We start from the raw sequence: 20,770 nt of genomic DNA, 5'->3' as shown, positions 1-20,770 counted from the left end.
GTACCATTATATGAGGGCTATACGATGACGGGACCTGCACAGATGATCTCCTGTCATAAGCTGTAGCATCCATTACGAACATCAAATCCCAAATTTGAAACAATTCTGGTAATTAATGTCGCTAAAATCATCAAAATACCGAATATCGGGAGGTAACCGAATATTGGGATATACGAAGACGTGGACCTGCACAGACAATTTTCTGCCATAAGCTGTAGTATCTATTTCGAACTTCAAATACAAAATTTGAAACAATTCCGGTGAATGATGACATTAAAATCATCTAAATACCAGAAATCGGGAGGTAGCGTTATATGGGAGCTATACGAAGACATGGACCTGCACAGACAATTTTCTGTCATAGGCTGTAGTATCCATTACGAACTTCAAATACCAATTTTGAAATCATCAAAATACCGAATATCGTGAGGTACCGTTATATGGGGGCTATACAAAGACGTGAGCCTGCACACACAATTATCTGTCATAGGCTGTAGTTCCCATTACGAACTTCAAATACCAAATGTGAAACAATTACTGTAAATAATGTCGGTAAAACATCAAAATACCGAAGATAGGGAGTTACCATTATATGGAGACCATACCAAAAAGTGGACCTACATGGCCCATTTTCAATACCGAAAGTCCTGCAGACATAATATACATTTGAGTAAAATTTTATCAACCTACTTCATTTCGTTCGGAAGCTAGAGTGATTTCCACAGACGGACGGGCATCGTTAAATCGACATAGAATTTTATGCTGATCAAGAATATATATACTTTGTGGGATCTAAAATGTGTATTTCGAGGTGGTTCAAAAGGAATCACAAAGTTAATATACCCTCCATACATATTATGGTGGAGGGTATAAAAGAAAAATCTCATTTTCATAAAAGTTTTTTTTTTTTTTTAATTTCAGAATTTGTAGTTCTCAAAAGTCAAATTTTCTATTGGTCCAAATTCTAATACAAAAATTTATTAAAAATACTAATAGTTAGAAGAAAATAGTACTTGAAATATTGGGAACAAAAAATAGTTCTTATGTTGGGCGCCATTTTATAAATTATTTTAAATTTAATAATTTTTGATAGCATGACAGCAATAGATATGAAACATTTGCTAGTTTGGACTGTCATGCGACCTGAAAAATCTAGATCAGTATGGGAATAAAAAGACATACTTCTCATTTCAAAGCCCTGCCTTATTTTATTTTCATAAAAAAAATACAACCGAATACAACCGCTTGTAAATTTGCAGTCAACCTAACGCCGGATATAAATTAACAAAGAAAATATAAAGAATAAAAATTAAAATTAAAGTTTATCTCAGATGAAATCTGTATTGGCCCTTTTTGGTGCAAAAGTGACGTCCAATGTGAGGCAATACAGGCTAAAAAGTTGGTGACTACGCAAAGGCTCCAAATGACTTGTTTTTTTTATAGAATTTTTTTTTAAATTTTCTCCTTCAGTGACATTTTCAACTGAAGTTGACAAAAGTGGCGCCCAATGTGAGACAAAGGTTAATCTTATTTTTGATGGAAAAAAATCTTGAGAAATACTTGACTCGAAATTCATCGTTTGAAATATTTTTGGTGGCGCCCTCCTTTTAAAGAGATACTATTAACTGAAATAAGCAAAAGTGGCGCCCAATGCGAGACAAAGTTTAACCTAGTTTATGATGAAGAAAAGGTTGAGAACTACTTGACTCGAAATTCATCGTTTTGAAATATTGTTGGTGGCGCTCTCCTTCTAAAGAGAAACTATAAGCTGAAATGAGCAAAAGTGGCGCCCAATGTAAGACAATATAGGCTAAAAAGTTGGTGAATATTCTTCTCCAGTGACGTCCCACTTTGAAAGCGACACTATCAGCTGAAATTACCAAAAGTGGCGCCCAATGTGCGATAACATAGGTTAAAAAGGTTGTGATGAAGAAAAGCTTGAGAAATACATGACTCGAAATACATCGTTTGAAATATTTTTGGTTGCGCCCTCCTTCTAAAGAGTAATTTTTAGCTAAAATAAGCAAAAGTGCCGCCCAATGTGAGACAATGCCGATTAAAAAAATTGGTGATTGCAGAAAGGCTCCAAATTCATTATTTTTATTGGGAATTTTATTTCAAAAAAATCAGTGCCGTCCTACTTTGAAAGCGACAGTTGAGGCAATGCCGGTTAACAAGTTGTTTAATTATGAAATAATTGGATCAAAACTCATATTTTTTTGTTAGGAATTTTATTTTGTAATTTCTTCAGTGGCGCCCAACATAAAAATGAAATGAAACCGAATTCTTAGAAATGTTTTGAATTCATATTTTTGTATAATGATTTAAAAGTTGATACGAAAGAAACAAAACCATGCCTTGTATGAAAAGTTTACCAGGTATGGGTGTTTCGAATCGTCAGAAAAAAAATTTAGTTTCTTTTTTCAATGAAAGAAACGCATCTGCCGTAAGAAGCATGATATACGCAACAAATCAAATTAGTAAATCCGACATTAAACCAGCTGGAATTTGAATACAGACCACATGGAAATATTTCGTACATTTCTTTCTACAAATTCAATTCTTTCGCACTTACAGATTGAGTGGCGCCCAACGTGAAACAGGAAATACATCAATGTCCCGGACACATTTTTATTTACCTTACCTTCAAAACAGTATAAATTCAGCTGTGATTTTGAATACAGACTTCATGAAATATGAAGTATTTTTTTTCTTCTTCAAATTCGATTCACCCGAATCTACAGGTTAAGAGGCGCCCAACGCGGCACAAAAAATAATACCTAATAACATATTTAAATTCCCGTCAATCGATATTCTAATATGGAAAATTCGAATATGTTTTTGCATTAAAATTCAATGGTCTAGAATCTGCCGGTTAAGTGGCGCCCAACGTGACAAAAACTAAAAATCTTCGAAATTTAGAACTGTTTTTGAAATTAGGCTTAAAAATTCTCAAAATTTGCTGACCATGGTATATGAAAGCTATAGCAACTCCTCAGACTCGTTTGATTAAGGAAAGTAGACAATTTTCGTTCTTATGATCCGAACCTGATACATATCTTCTAAGGCCTGGGCAGAGAGTCGCAATATTATTTCCTCCCAATTTTATTACTCCCTCGTAACATTGTTTTTCAATGGTTCTGATCTTTTTCATTTGTATGTGTGTGTGTGTGGAGAGAGAATTACGCTCGCGTTCCTGTATTTATCTGGTATATATTATTCGATACATTCGAAATTTCCCTCACCGAAATAAGGGCTTTTGAGACTATGCCTCCTTGGACGAAATTAGTTTTTTGTCATTTGGAGTCGATTAATTTCAGTCGGTTCCAGTTTGTTTCTCAAAAAGGGTAATAATTTTAGTATAGTTTGTCTGTTTTCTACGAATATATGTGGCAACATTTAAGAGCATTTAATATTAGAGACTTCTTAAACAATGTAAGAGATCTCGAACAATAAAAAATACAATAAAAAAATAAAAAAAAGGCAAGGGAAAGATATAAAAGAAGGAGTAGTGGATCTTCTTATTCACACAAGATCTTTTTGTTACCCATACCCCTTTGCAGGTCTCCTCCTTCTGTTTCTATAAGAATCTTTCTTTAAGATATCTCGTAGATTATACCAGTTTGATTTAAAAAAAAAATATTCTTCAACATTTTATTACTGGCAATTATGAATTATTAATCAAATTTTTGTTTTACAATTAATTAGTTCGACAATTGAAGGTATTTGATTTGCAAATGAAATCGCTTCAAGAATAAGAATGAAGAATATGTTATTGGTCTGCAATTAGATTTTGAAATTAATTAAAAGTCTGCAAATTGTTAAAAAAAAATTGATGTGAAAATTAAAAAGAGGGAGACCATTAATCCATGCCAAGTCAGATCAAAGAACATTTTCGGTATTGTTCTTTTAAGTTGCAGAAGAAGTGATAATTGAAGGTTTTTATACCCTCATCCATATGGCTACAGAGGGTATATATCATTTGATACGGTCAAAACGTGACTCATTGAAATAACGATTTTAGACCCTAGGTCTCTTTGGACCAAATCCGGTCCAGGTCATTTGGAGTCGATCTAGCGATGTTCGTCCGTCCGTCTGGCTGGCTGGCTGGTGCGCACGATAAATCTCGAAGGGAGTATCCGATTTGGTCCAAACTTGGCACATCGTATTATTATTATTAAACTTATATTGAGTTCGGATATGGGCTATAAGCACGAACTTTTCATAGAAAATATCTTACTGTACAGAAAGAGAAAGGATTATCCGATTTTGCTCCAACTTTGCAAATCCTAATATTTGCATTAGTGCTAGGTCAGGTGCGAAAATGGATAATATCGGTCCACTCCATCAAGTACCCCCCCCCCCCACAAAGGGTCAAAATTTGGAATAATTGTAACTCTTCTAAAATGTTAAGTAAGCCACCGATTGTCTTCAAATTACACACATAACAATATTTTTATTAACTAAAGGTCTCGCGTGAAGATGGAATATATCGGTCCACTCCTTCTGGTACCTCCCCCACAAAGCGGACAAAATTTAGAATAACCAAAACGATTATTAAATCCGAAATAAGCAATCGGTTGACTTCATATTTCGTTTATTTCATTTTTTCAACTAACACAAGATCTGCTGTGAAGATGGAATATATCGGTCCACTCTTTCTGGTACCTCCCCCACAAAGGGGTCAAAATTTGGAATATCCATGAAGCTCATACGACGCGAAATTAACATTCGATTCCATTCCAGACTTGGCACATCTCAATATTTCCTTCAACACAAGATCTGTCATGAAGGTGGTAGAGATCGGACCATTCCTTCTGGCACCTCCCTCACAAAGGGTCAAAGTTTTGAATAACCGAAACGTTTATAAAATCCAAAATAAGCATCCGATTCTCTTCATATTTCACACATCCCATTATTTCTACTTAAACAAGATCTGCTATGAAGATGGAATATATAGGTCCACTCCTTCTGGTACCTCCCCCACAAAGGGTTCAAAATTTTGAATATTCATGAAGCTTATAAAACGCAAATTTAGCATCCGATTCCATTCAGACTTGGTACATCTCAATATTTCCATCAACACAAGATCTGCTATAAAGATGGTAGAGATCGGACCATTCCTTCTGGTACCTCCCCAAGTGATACTTTTTAACTTTTTAAATTGTATTTTGAAATATTTCAATTTGTCCCCACATAGAATTGTGCGCCCCACTGTTCTTCTTACGAAATGCTTATCTTGAGATTGTCAAAAAAATTTCGTAACATTAATTTATTTGAAAATTTGAATAACAAATTTTTTGAAACTATAATTTTACATTTCCGCAACTATTGAAATTCGGTGACAAATTTACGGCAATAACATCGTCAATCTTTGAATACGACATTCGCGTTTCGAACCAGTTTTTTTAAGTCTTTTTCGAATAAAAACCTATAAAGCCAAAATATTTCCATTAAGTAAATTGGTTAAATAAATGGACAGCTCAAGAATTCGTTACGAATTGTCCAGAAAAAAATTGCAAAAAATGTAGACTAGAAAAAAATTCAATCTAGATTTTTCACAGCCACATACAACGTTAAGGACCAATAAAAGTTAACGGAATGGCCTTCCTTTCAAACCAAAAAAAAAAAAATCGAATGGCTGAAAAGCTCCCTCTCTTCCCCCAAGCTGTGATTTCGTGCCTTCCAAAATTGCCTAGATTCAAATGCAGATACCAGCAGCTGTTCTTACCTTCATTTCAATTCTATGAAGAGAAAAAAAGCAACAACAACAGTAAGAACAATCAACCACAACAGCATTAACATTAAATTGAATGGCAGGCAACCAGAGGTTGTGCATTCAGCCATACCAATGAACCCAACAACCCACTCTCCGGCCCACCAACGAACCGAAGAACTTACAAGCCGAAGCCAAAATAGCTGGAAACGTCAAAAAAGCAACTGTTTTTTTGTTGTTGGTTTAATTCTTCAGTTTTGCAAAAGTATGTCATACAGAACACAATTCTCTTGTACAGCGGACGCATATTTACAATGACAGGCACACACACACACACTCATACATGCAACCACACTACCCATAAAACAATTTATTTTATATAAGTTTTTCTTGTTGTTGTTGCTTATTAAACATTCCCATACGTACTTTGGAAAAACGCTCAGAATAACGTTATGTCTAAATCTAGAAGCAAAAAAACGACAACGAAATACAACAACAATAACAGAAGAAGGTGAAAAAGCAGAACCAAACATGGCAGAAGTAGCACCAACGGCGCTAGGGTTTCGGTGCGGTTGGTCGGTTGTGTTTAAAAATAATAGCTTGAAAACGAATTAAATACCATTATCTAGGGGGGGGACTTTTTTACCATGCCAGGCAAATCAAAATAAAAGACTTAAGACACAAGAGCGATGGTGTTTTGTTACAAGGCAGAGAGAGAGAGAGAGAGAGAGAGCAGAGAGAGAGCAGAGAGAGAGACGGAGGGTGAAAAATTGTAATTCTTGGAAATCAGTTGTGCAATATTACAAGAAAAAGTTATGTGCGGATAATGAATTTATCCACAAAATGTGGATAATAAATTTATCCACAAATGTGGATAATAAAATTATCCACTAACGTGGATAAAAAAAAATTCCACAAGCGTGGATAAAAAATTATCCACAAATGTGGATAATAAAAATTATACATAAATGTGGATAACTAAATTATCCACATATCGGGGATAATAAAATTATCCACAAATGTGGATAATAAAATTATCCACAAAAGTAATTAATAAAATTACTCACTTTGGTGGATAATAAATTAATCCACAAACGTGCATAATATAATTATCCACAAATATGGATAATAAAAATTATCCAAAAATGTGGATAATAAAAATTATCCACAAATGCGGATAATACAATTATCCACAAATGTGGATAATAAAAACCATGCACAAATGTGGATAATAAAAAACGTGGATAATAAAAATTATCCACAAACGTGGATAATAAAAATTATCCACTTCTGTGGATAATAGAATTATCCCCAAATGTGGATAATAAAAATTATCCACAAATGTGGATAATAAAAATTATGCCAAATGTGGATAATATAATTATCCACAAACTTGGATAATAAAAATTATCCACAAATGTGGATAATAAAATTATCCACTAACGTGGATAATAAAAATTATGCCAAATGTGGATAATATAATTATGCACAAATGTGGATAATATAATTATCCACAAACGTGGATAATAAAAATTATCCACTTCTGTGGATAATAGAATTATCCACAAATGTGGATAATAAAAATTATCCACAAATGTGGATAATAAAAATTATCCACAAACGTGGATAATAAAAATTATCCACTTTAGTGGATAATAAAAATTATCCACAAATGTGGATAATAAAAATTATCCACTTTAGTGGATAATAAAAATTATCCACAAATGTGGATAATAAAAACCATGCACAAATGTGGTTAATAAAAATTATCCACTTTAGTGGATAATAAAAATTATCCACAAATGTGGATAATAAAAACCATGCACAAACGTGGATAATAAAAATTATCCACTTCTGTGGATAATAGAATTATCCACTTTAGTGGATAATAAAAATTATCCACAAACGTGGATAATAAAAATTATCCACTTTAGTGGATAATAAAAATTATCCACAAATGTGGATAATAAAAATTATCCACTAATGTGGATAATAAAATTATCCACAAATGTGGAAAATAAATTTATCCACTTTTGTGGATAAATAAATTATTCATGTCTGTGGATAATAAATTTATCCACTTTTGTGGATAAATAAATTATCTATGTCTGTGGATAATCAAATTATTGATGTTTGTGGATAATTGAATTATCCACAAACGTGTATAATAAATTATCCACAAAAATGGATAATAAAATTAACCATTTCTGAGGATAAGAAAAATTATCCACAAACATGGATAATAAAAAATATCTACAAATGTGGATAATAAGAATTATCCACAAAAGTGGATAATAAATTATCCCCAAATGTGGATAACTAAAATTATCCACATATATAATGAATATAATGAAATTATCCACAAACGTGAATAATGAAAATTATCCACAAATGTGGATAATATATTTATCCACAAACGTGGATAATAAAATTTATCCGCAAAACGTGGATAATAAAATTATCCACAAAAGTGGATAATATAATTATCCACAAATGTAGATAATAACATTTATCCACAAATGTGGATAATATAATTATCCTCGAATAAGTATCAATAAAAAAATTATCCACAACCGTGGATAATAAAATTATCCACAACCGTGGATTATAAAATTATCCACAACCGTGAATTATAAAATTATCCACGTCTGTGGATAATAAAATTATCTACGTCTGTGGATAAAAAAAATTATCTACAAACGTGGATAAAAATATTATCCACTTTTGTGGATAATCAAATTATCCATGTCTGTGGATAATAAAAATTATCCGCAAATGTGGATAATAAAATTATCCACGTTAGTGGATAATAAAAATTATCCGCAAATGTGGATAAAAAAATTATCCACGTCTGTGGATAATAAAATTATCCACAATTGTGCATAATAAAGTTATCCACGTCTGTGGGTAACTTACTTATCCATGGTAGGGTATCCCCAGCTAGAACGTCATGCATTCTGACAACTATCCAAACTGACATACGTACACAAAGGCATTTACAGACCGGCACAAAAAAATATTATGAGTCAATTCATGGCATGGCTCAGCCAACCAAAAAAAAAAAAAAAAAAAAAAACAAGAACCACAAAAAAAAAAAAACTGAAAATGAAAAACAAAAGAAAGAAATATGTCACAGAATAACAGAAATGACAAACTATTGATGTACATACGTAGATACCTGCGTATGTATGTATGTATAAATGTATCCATGTATAGTCGTCATACCGACACCCAAGTGATGGAATTAGTGACTGAGAATGAAGTAACATAACAATAAGATTCCCTTTCTATAAAAGATATTCTCAAATAACCCAACGGCAAGCCACTCCAAGAGAACAAACAGAAAAAAAAAAAAAAAAAAATCAAAAGTCAAAATATGTTTATCTTTTTTATGAAATTTCAACAATAACAACAAATAAAGGTAAACTATGGCTGGGGCTTGACAAAAAAAAAACACAGCCAGACATTTTCAGATTCATAGCTATACACGTATACCTACACATTTACATACATACATACATATGTATGTATGTTTGTATAAGTCTAGGTATTTGTTTTCTGCATCACACAACACCTTCCCACCTCCTCCTTCCCCTCCTTCTCCTTCTTTTCATTTGTGCAAATTATGACGAATTGAGTTGGGCTTCAAATGTTGATTTTCCCTCTTCTTCTTCGACGTTGTCGTTGTTTTTTTTTTTTGGGCTGTCTTGCATGGCTAACCGCCACCAAGTAAAAGTTACTCACAACTGAAATCGAGAAAATCCAAAAAACAACTCCTTTTTTAGTTAACTTTTTTTCCATGGCGAACTGCAGGCATACATATATTTTACAACGTCATTTGGCGAGAGGTATGCACAGGCAATCAAGACGGTGACGAGTGGTAGAGGAAATTGCAAATTCATATTTTTTTTGTTTTTTTTTGGCGACTAAACAATAAAAGGTTCAACACTGGTTTTCCATTAGAGAAAAATGACAGATGGAAAACTGGATTCCATTTGGAGAAAATTAAGAAAAAAATTCGGGTTTCAAATTCGTTAACAAGTTTTAAATTATGATTTTTTGATGATTAATCAAAAGACTTAAGACACAAACGCCAGCCAACATGTTTTTCACGCCTTAGTCATAGACTTTTGATGGTGGTGGAGAGAAGAGGGAGGACATTATTTTTGTTGGGAGGCAAATATGGCAGAAAAGAAAAGTATTTCAAATCGTCCCCCAAGAAAAACGTCAATTCCGAAGCCTCATCAAGGCCCAGAAGTAAAGGATCAAAAGACTTAAGACACAAACGCAGCCAACTTGGCTCTGAGCTCATAGTCATTGGATTTTGATGGTGGGGGAGAAGAGAGGGGGAGAAGAGAGAGGGAGAGAGAGAGAAAATTATTATTTGTTGGAGGCAAATATTGGATACTTTTTTAATATTTTGAAAATCTCCCAAAAAACGTTAATTCAGAAGCCTCATCAAGGCCCAGAAGTAAAGGATCAAAAGACTTAAGACACAAACACAGCCAACTTGGCTCTCAGCTCTAGTCATAGACTTTTGATGGTGGTGGAGAAGAGAGAGGGAGAGAGATAGAGAGAGAGATAATTATTATTTGTTGGAGGCAAATATGGGATACTTTTTTTAATATTTTGAAAAAAAAAATGTTGAAAATCCTCCCCCAAGAAGGACACCTTTTTCTGGAGTACTTTAAAATTTTATACAGGTTAAGATTAAAAAAAAAACTACAACAAAGTCAAGCGCCATAATTTTTACATTTTTTTTATTTTATTGAATGAAAGCAAAAAATATCGGAAATGGCATCAAATTTTAGAATTAGTTTAGATTTGTTCGAATTGGTCAACTTTGGCACGAATTATGGCCTTTAAACGGCCAATGAAACACGCGTCACACGCTGCTCGAATGTTGCTCTCTCTGCGGTATTTTGGCCCATTCCCGGCAAAGCGCTTGCTTGAGGTGATCGACACTTTGGTATTTTTTAGTGCCTGCCAACCTTGCTTTCCAAAATACTCCAGCCACAATAGTCCAACGGATTGGTATCCAGAAATGGTCATTGTGTGCTGGAAATGAAGCGAGGAACATCTGGATTTCTTTAAATTATATTTTTCAAGGACTAATAGGGCCATAGGCGTGGATTTTTTAAATTATATTTTTCAAGGACTAATAGGGCCATAGGCGTGGATTTTTTAAATTATATTTTTCAAGGACTAATAGGGCCATAGGCGTGGATTTTTTAAATTATATTTTTCAAGGACTATTAGGGCCATAGGCGTGGATTTTTTAAATTATATTTTTCAACGACTATTAGGGCCATAGGCGTGGATTTTTTAAATTATATTTTTCAACGACTATTAGGGCCATAGGCGTGGATTTTTTAAATTATATTTTTCAACGACTATTAGGGCGATAGGCGTGGATTTTTTAAATTATATTTTTCAACGACTATTAGGGCCATAGGCGTGGATTTTTTAAATTATATTTTTCAACGACTATTAGGGCCATAGGCGTGGAATTTTTAAATTATATTTTTCAACGACTATTAGGGCCATAGGCGTGGAATTTTTAAATTATATTTTTCAACGACTATTAGGGCGATAGGCGTGGATTTTTTAAATTATATTTTTCAACGACTATTAGGGCGATAGGCGTGGATTTTTTAAATTATATTTTTCAACGACTATTAGGGCCATAGGCGTGGATTTTTTAAATTATATTCTTCAACGACTATTAGGGCCATAGGCGTGGATTTTTTAAATTATATTTTTCAACGACTATTAGGGCGATAGGCGTGGATTTTTTAAATTATATTTTTCAACGACTATTAGGGCGATAGGCGTGGATTTTTTAAATTATATTTTTCAACGACTATTAGGGCGATAGGCGTGGATTTTTTAAATTATATTTTTCAAGGACTATTAGGGCCATAGGCGTGGATTTTTTAAATTATATTTTTCAACGACTATTAGGGCCATAGGCGTGGATTTTTTAAATTATATTTTTCAACGACTATTAGGGCCATAGGCGTGGATTTTTTAAATTATATTTTTCAACGACTATTAGGGCGATAGGCGTGGATTTTTTAAATTATATTTTTCAACGACTATTAGGGCGATAGGCGTGGATTTTTTAAATTATATTTTTCAAGGACTATTAGGGCCATAGGCGTGGATTTTTTAAATTATATTTTTCAACGACTATTAGGGCCATAGGCGTGGATTTTTTAAATTATATTTTTCAAGGACTAATAGGGCCATAGGCGTGGATTTTTTAAATTATATTTTTCAAGGACTATTAGGGCCATAGGCGTGGATTTTTTAAATTATATTTTTCAACGACTATTAGGGCCATAGGCGTGGATTTTTTAAATTATATTTTTCAACGACTATTAGGGCCATAGGCGTGGATTTTTTAAATTATATTTTTCAACGACTATTAGGGCCATAGGCGTGGATTTTTTAAATTATATTTTTCAACGACTATTAGGGCCATAGGCGTGGATTTTTTAAATTATATTTTTCAAGGACTAATAGGGCCATAGGCGTGGATTTTTTAAATTATATTTTTCAAGGACTAATAGGGCCATAGGCGTGGATTTTTTAAATTATATTTTTCAACGACTATTAGGGCGATAGGCGTGGATTTTTTAAATTATATTTTTCAACGACTATTAGGGCGATAGGCGTGGATTTTTTAAATTATATTTTTCAACGACTATTAGGGCGATAGGCGTGGATTTTTTAAATTATATTTTTCAACGACTATTAGGGCGATAGGCGTGGATTTTTTAAATTATATTTTTCAAGGACTAATAGGGCCATAGGCGTGGATTTTTTAAATTATATTTTTCAAGGACTATTAGGGCCATAGGCGTGGATTTTTTAAATTATATTTTTCAACGACTATTAGGGCGATAGGCGTGGATTTTTTAAATTATATTTTTCAACGACTATTAGGGCGATAGGCGTGGATTTTTTAAATTATATTTTTCAACGACTATTAGGGCCATAGGCGTGGATTTTTTAAATTATATTTTTCAACGACTATTAGGGCCATAGGCGTGGATTTTTTAAATTATATTTTTCAACGACTATTAGGGCCATAGGCGTGGATTTTTTAAATTATATTTTTCAACGACTATTAGGGCCATAGGCGTGGATTTTTTAAATTATATTTTTCAACGACTATTAGGGCCATAGGCGTGGATTTTTTAAATTATATTTTTCAACGACTATTAGGGCCATAGGCGTGGATTTTTTAAATTATATTTTTCAACGACTATTAGGGCCATAGGCGTGGATTTTTAAATTATATTTTTCAACGACTATTAGGGCCATAGGCGTGGATTTTTTAAATTATATTTTTCAACGACTATTAGGGCCATAGGCGTGGATTTTTTAAATTATATTTTTCAACGACTATTAGGGCCATAGGCGTGGATTTTTTAAATTATATTTTTCAACGACTATTAGGGCCATAGGCGTGGATTTTTTAAATTATATTTTTCAACGACTATTAGGGCCATAGGCGTGGAATTTTTAAATTATATTTTTCAACGACTATTAGGGCGATAGGCGTGGATTTTTTAAATTATATTTTTCAACGACTATTAGGGCGATAGGCGTGGATTTTTTAAATTATATTTTTCAACGACTATTAGGGCCATAGGCGTGGATTTTTTAAATTATATTTTTCAACGACTATTAGGGCGATAGGCGTGGATTTTTTAAATTATATTTTTCAACGACTATTAGGGCCATAGGCGTGGATTTTTTAAATTATATTTTTCAACGACTATTAGGGCGATAGGCGTGGATTTTTTAAATTATATTTTTCAACGACTATTAGGGCCATAGGCGTGGATTTTTTAAATTATATTCTTCAACGACTATTAGGGCCATAGGCGTGGATTTTTTAAATTATATTTTTCAACGACTATTAGGGCCATAGGCGTGGATTTTTTAAATTATATTTTTCAACGACTATTAGGGCCATAGGCGTGGATTTTTTAAATTATATTTTTCAACGACTATTAGGGCCATAGGCGTGGATTTTTTAAATTATATTTTTCAACGACTATTAGGGCCATAGGCGTGGATTTTTTAAATTATATTTTTCAACGACTATTAGGGCCATAGGCGTGGATTTTTTAAATTATATTTTTCAACGACTATTAGGGCCATAGGCGTGGATTTTTTAAATTATATTTTTCAACGACTATTAGGGCCATAGGCGTGGATTTTTTAAATTATATTTTTCAACGACTATTAGGGCCATAGGCGTGGATTTTTTAAATTATATTTTTCAACGACTATTAGGGCGATAGGCGTGGATTTTTTAAATTATATTTTTCAACGACTATTAGGGCGATAGGCGTGGATTTTTTAAATTATATTTTTCAACGACTATTAGGGCGATAGGCGTGGATTTTTTAAATTATATTTTTCAACGACTATTAGGGCGATAGGCGTGGATTTTTTAAATTATATTTTTCAACGACTATTAGGGCGATAGGCGTGGATTTTTTAAATTATATTTTTCAACGACTATTAGGGCGATAGGCGTGGATTTTTTAAATTATATTTTTCAACGACTATTAGGGCGATAGGCGTGGATTTTTTAAATTATATTTTTCAACGACTATTAGGGCGATAGGCGTGGATTTTTTAAATTATATTTTTCAACGACTATTAGGGCGATAGGCGTGGATTTTTTAAATTATATTTTTCAACGACTATTAGGGCGATAGGCGTGGATTTTTTAAATTATATTTTTCAACGACTATTAGGGCGATAGGCGTGGATTTTTTAAATTATATTTTTCAACGACTATTAGGGCGATAGGCGTGGATTTTTTAAATTATATTTTTCAACGACTATTAGGGCGATAGGCGTGGATTTTTTAAATTATATTTTTCAACGACTATTAGGGCGATAGGCGTGGATTTTTTAAATTATATTTTTCAACGACTATTAGGGCGATAGGCGTGGATTTTTTAAATTATATTTTTCAACGACTATTAGGGCGATAGGCGTGGATTTTTTAAATTATATTTTTCAACGACTATTAGGGCGATAGGCGTGGATTTTTTAAATTATATTTTTCAACGACTATTAGGGCGATAGGCGTGGATTTTTTAAATTATATTTTTCAACGACGATTAGGGCGATAGGCGTGGATTTTTTAAATTATATTTTTCAACGACTATTAGGGCGATAGGCGTGGATTTTTTAAATTATATTTTTCAACGACTATTAGGGCGATAGGCGTGGATTTTTTAAATTATATTTTTCAACGACTATTAGGGCGATAGGCGTGGATTTTTTAAATTATATTTTTCAACGACTATTAGGGCGATAGGCGTGGATTTTTTAAATTATATTTTTCAACGACTATTAGGGCGATAGGCGTGGATTTTTTAAATTATATTTTTCAACGACTATTAGGGCGATAGGCGTGGATTTTTTAAATTATATTTTTCAACGACTATTAGGGCGATAGGCGTGGATTTTTTAAATTATATTTTTCAACGACTATTAGGGCGATAGGCGTGGATTTTTTAAATTATATTTTTCAACGACTATTAGGGCGATAGGCGTGGATTTTTTAAATTATATTTTTCAACGACTATTAGGGCGATAGGCGTGGATTTTTTAAATTATATTTTTCAACGACTATTAGGGCGATAGGCGTGGATTTTTTAAATTATATTTTTCAACGACTATTAGGGCGATAGGCGTGGATTTTTTAAATTATATTTTTCAACGACTATTAGGGCGATAGGCGTGGATTTTTTAAATTATATTTTTCAACGACTATTAGGGCGATAGGCGTGGATTTTTTAAATTATATTTTTCAACGACTATTAGGGCGATAGGCGTGGATTTTTTAAATTATATTTTTCAACGACTATTAGGGCGATAGGCGTGGATTTTTTAAATTATATTTTTCAACGACTATTAGGGCGATAGGCGTGGATTTTTTAAATTATATTTTTCAACGACTATTAGGGCGATAGGCGTGGATTTTTTAAATTATATTTTTCAACGACTATTAGGGCGATAGGCGTGGATTTTTTAAATTATATTTTCAACGACTATTAGGGCGATAGGCGTGGATTTTTTAAATTATATTTTTCAACGACTATTAGGGCGATAGGCGTGGATTTTTTAAATTATATTTTTCAACGACTATTAGGGCGATAGGCGTGGATTTTTTAAATTATATTTTTCAACGACTATTAGGGCGATAGGCGTGGATTTTTTAAATTATATTTTTCAACGACTATTAGGGCCATAGGCGTGGATTTTTTAAATTATATTTTTCAACGACTATTAGGGCGATAGGCGTGGATTTTTTAAATTTTATTTTTCAAGGACTATTAGGGCGATAGGCGTGGATTTTTTAAATTATATTTTTCAACGACTATTAGGGCCATAGGCGTGGATTTTTTAAATTATATTTTTCAACGACTATTAGGGCCATAGGCGTGGATTTTCTAAATTATAATTTTCAACGACTATTAGGGCCATAGGCGTGGATTTTTTAAATTATATTTTTCAACGACTATTAGGGCCATAGGCGTGGATTTTTTAAATTATATTTTTCAACGACTATTAGGGCCATAGGCGTGGATTTTTTAAATTATATTTTTCAACGACTATTAGGGCCATAGGCGTGGATTTTTTAAATTATATTTTTCGGGGACTATTATGGCGATAGGCGTGGATTTTTTAAATTATATTTTTCAGGGACTATTAGGGCGATAGGCGTGGATTTTTTAAATTATATTTTTCAGGGACTATTAGGGCGATAGGCGTGGATTTTTTAAATTATATTTTTCAGGGACTATTAGGGCGATAGGCGTGGATTTTTTAAATTATATTTTTCAAGGGCTATATTTGTGTGCCCAAGGCTTTAATACACCCTCTAGAATATTTTCGCGATAATATTTGGCATTTATTCTGATGTCATGGTCGATAAATACAAGTGGAGAGCGACCACCGGCTGTTATGGCGGCCCACACATTCACCATGGCCGGCGCTTGAGTTCTGGTGGCCAACCGAAGGTGCACATTTTCAGCTGACCTCGTTGGCAATTAAAAACGATCACTTTGTTTGTTTCGGCTGCTGCTGGACAACGAATGTTTTCTCATCGGAAATGGAGAAAACCAAATTCGCCAGTTCACCCCTTTCGGCCATGCGAAGCAACTCTTTAGCTCTTTTGAGTCTATTTTCTTTCTGTTGCGGTTAAAGTTCTTGCACTTTTTGGAATTTCAATGGCTTTAGCCCGACCGAGCTCATTTTTCAATATTTGCCGTATGGAATATTGCGATATGTTCAGCTCACGAGCCATTTTTCGGCCACTGCGAGGCGGATTTCGATAAAGGTCGCTTCTTTACTTTTCGTAGCATTTCTGCTGATGTTGCTGCTTTCTTCCGTCCACTTCCTTGACATATGTCGGGCTACGCTACCCGCTACCAGTATCACGGTAACGAGCGATGGTATGAGACACAGAAGATTTATTCACATTTAAATGCTGGAGTGCTTTAACCATAGCCACTTGTGGTTTTCCAGCCAAATACAAAGAAATCCGACTATCACGCTTGAACTCCATCACGAATAACTTTTTTTCTGGAAAATTCTAACCAAAATGCTTTTGTACGCTTGTAAGCAATATAGTCAGCTGTCACTGGAATAATTTTAACAGCTGTCGGACGAGTGGCTTAGAAATGACAGCAGTCTGTAGATGGTTGCATTTTTTCATCTCAACCTCTATATAGGGCCATGTTATGGATTTGCAATAGATTTCCTGCAGATGTTCATTACATATATTTTCTAATATTTACAAATTCAATTTTTTTTGGCATTTTTCAAAACATTTTTTTTTTATTTTATTTTTTTTATATATTTTTTTATTTTTCTGATATTTAGTTATTTTTTTATTTGAAAAATATTAATTTAATTTTATTTCTTCTGTTTCTTTCAGGTATGTACCGATGATTTTTGTTTACAACACATCAAAGGTAAACTGAAAAATTTTCTGAATATTACAACAAATCTTCATTTTTATTACAAAAATATAATAAAAGTTCCGACCTCCCTGTTTCCGAGTAAATTTGCCAACACTGAACCTCGGTATTTCGCCACTCAACTATTGAACAATTTTTTTTAAGAAATGATCGAAACAGAAACTAAGTTAAACACTTGTTTTGTGATTGTGGCCATTGTGAATGAATGTGAATGTATGACGGACAGACAGACCGATAGTTAGACTGTCTGTTTGTTTGTTTTGTCTCACATTATTTCTTTGCTGTTTTAATTTTAAGTTTTCGAAAAATGCTTGTCTTAAACTCAATTAATGGACAATCATAGAAGTGAACTTGTTTTCGAGATTGTGGCGATGAATAACATTATATGTACATCTGTATATGTGTCTGAGTGTATGTATGTATGTAGAGAGGGATACAGTGGAACGAGGATAAAAATGTTTGATTGGGACGTACTTACACCTTCGAAGTAGAAAATAGGCCCAATCCTGTCAAAAAAAAAAAAAAAAAGCGTAAATTTCGAAAATATTCGAATAAGACATGGTTAGCGCTGTAATTTTGAAAACTCGTACTGAAATGGTATTATAATGTACGGAAAGTTATGTTCTTGAGACAAAAATGCTACACTTTCGTATAGAATCTGGTATTTCTCACGTAGGTCTCTTGATTGCGTAACTTATAAGACATAAATATTAAAAGAATATTGCACCAGAAGTTACTGAAATGTACCTTAGAACTAAGGTTTTGCAGTTTGCTTAAGCGAGCCAAAAAAATCCATAAAAATATACGTGTTATCTTTGTTGCCCCTCGTTGGGCGCCATCGCACAAGCTATTTCTATTTCTCTCCCACACTTTTATAAAATCTCGGAATAAGATTCCTTGGAATCCATACATTTTAGGAATATAGTGTCCTTGGCAATATTGTAGATAACCATAGAGGGATTATTTTGTTAGAATATGTTAACCCTCAAAAGAGTCACCAAAGGGGTCTTTTTGGTCCTTTAATTAAAATATGGCTGAAAATTCCGTTTAAACGGAATTATGGCAAGTCAAAATATTCTAGAAAATTATTTGTTATAAAATTCTACTGTGTTCTAGAAGACATCGAGAGTCTCAATCTTCCCTAAACTCCAGAAATTCATAAAAATAAAAAAAAAACATTTTAGGGTTAAAGTCGTACCTTGTGAGAATTTATGCAAAATTCTCCCATAAAGCATCATTTTAGAAGAAGAACGTCAGAGACAAAAATGTTCTTCATCAAATTTCTCTACAAGTCACCGAAGAAAAGAAAACTCCATTTCCATGATATATGAAGAAAATATTTACATCAATGTTGCCAAAAACCAAAAAAAGCGAAAGTATTTCAAAAGTTTTTGATCAATTTTTTGCCCCGTAATTTTTTGAGTTGAAGCATGAAAAAAACATAAGATTTGGTTTTAGGCAGAAAGTCTCAAAGAAAGAAATATTCTACACAAAATTTCACTATAAATCTCAGAATAGACCATATATCTAGGTTCAATAGATTCTAAGAAAATTCCAATCGAAATTTCTATATTACAAGTGAAAAATATGTGTTTACGTGTTTTTACGGCAAATTTAACACCTTTCCATGTCAAGTTAAAATCTTCCTCAATACTACATTTTTTGGAGAAAGTATCAAAGGAAGAATTATTCTACACAAAATTTTACTATAAATCTCAGAATAAATCATATACCTAGGTTTAGTAGTTTTAAAGAAAACTCTCTTCGAAATTTATATTTTACAAGTGAAAATTATGTGTTTACGTTTTTTAATGCACATTTAACACGTTTCGATACAAATTCAAAATCTCCCCTAATATTTCATTTTTTGCAGAAAGTATGAAAGAAAGAAATATTCTGCACAAAATTTCACTATAAATTTCAGAATAAACCATACACCTAGGTTTAGTAGATTAAAAAAAAATCCATTCGAAATTTCTATATTATAAGTGAAAATTATGTGTTTCCTTTTTTGCCGCAAATTTAACACGTTTCCATGTCAAGTCAAGATCTCACTTAATACTTCATTTTTAATGGAAGTTATCAAAGGAAGAAATATTCTACACACAATTTAACTATACATCTCAGAATAAACCATTCCTCTAGGTTTAGTAGATTTTAAGAAAATAGTATTCGAATTTTATATATTATGAAAATAATGTGTTGACGTTTTTTACCCCAAATTTCACAAGTTTCCATGTCTAGTAAAAATTTATCTTAATATTTCATTTTATGGAGAAAGTATCAAAGGAAGAAATATTCTGCACAAAATTTCACTATAAATCTCAGAATGGACCACATATCTAGGTCTAATAGTTATTAAGAAAATTCCATTCGAAATTTGTATTTTCAAGTGAAAATTATGTTTTTCCTTTTTTTGCCGAAAATTTAACACGTTTTGATTCAAAGTCAAAATCTTCCTCAATACTTGATTTTTTGGAGAAAGTTTTAAAGAAGGAAATATTCTACACAAAAATTCACTGTAAATCTCAGAATGGACAACATATCTAGGTTTAGTAGATTTCAAGAAAATTCGATTCGAAATTATTGTAAAATTACAAGTTAAAATAATGTGTTTTTTTATCGCAAATTTAACACGTTTCCATGTCAAGTCAAAATCTGCCCTAATACTTCATTTTATAGAGAAAATATGAAAGGAAGAAATATTCTGCACAAAATTTTACTATAAATCTCAGAATAAACCATATATCTAGATCTAACAGATTTTGAGAAAATAGTGTTCGAATTTTATATATTACAAGTGAAAATTATCTGTTTCCTTTTTTGCGCAAATTTAACATGTTTCGCTTCAAAGTCAAAATCTTCCTCAATACTTGATTTTTTGGAGAAAGTATTAAAAGAAGAAATATTCTACACAAAGTGTCACTTTAAATCTCAGAACAAACCATATATGTAGGTCTAACAGATTTTAAGGAAATTCCATTCGAAAACTCTATATTATAAGTGAAAATTATGTGTTAACCTTTTT

The 20,770-nt window shown here is 32.6% G+C and overlaps 1 protein-coding gene across 1 annotated transcript in view; it reads left to right on the top strand.

Annotated features, from left to right (window-relative positions):
• The window catches only part of LOC101888642 (probable chitinase 10), an 89,118-nt gene that overhangs the window by 1,556 nt on the left and 66,792 nt on the right, over positions 1–20,770 (top strand). The window lies entirely within an intron of this gene.

The sequence above is a fragment of the Musca domestica genome, unplaced genomic scaffold (genome assembly GCF_030504385.1).
Source record: "Musca domestica strain aabys unplaced genomic scaffold, Musca_domestica.polishedcontigs.V.1.1 15, whole genome shotgun sequence".
In the NCBI taxonomy this organism is placed as follows: Eukaryota; Metazoa; Arthropoda; class Insecta; order Diptera; family Muscidae; genus Musca; species Musca domestica.
Note: the sequence above shows the minus strand (reverse complement) of the source record. Positions and strands in the feature narration are given on the sequence as shown.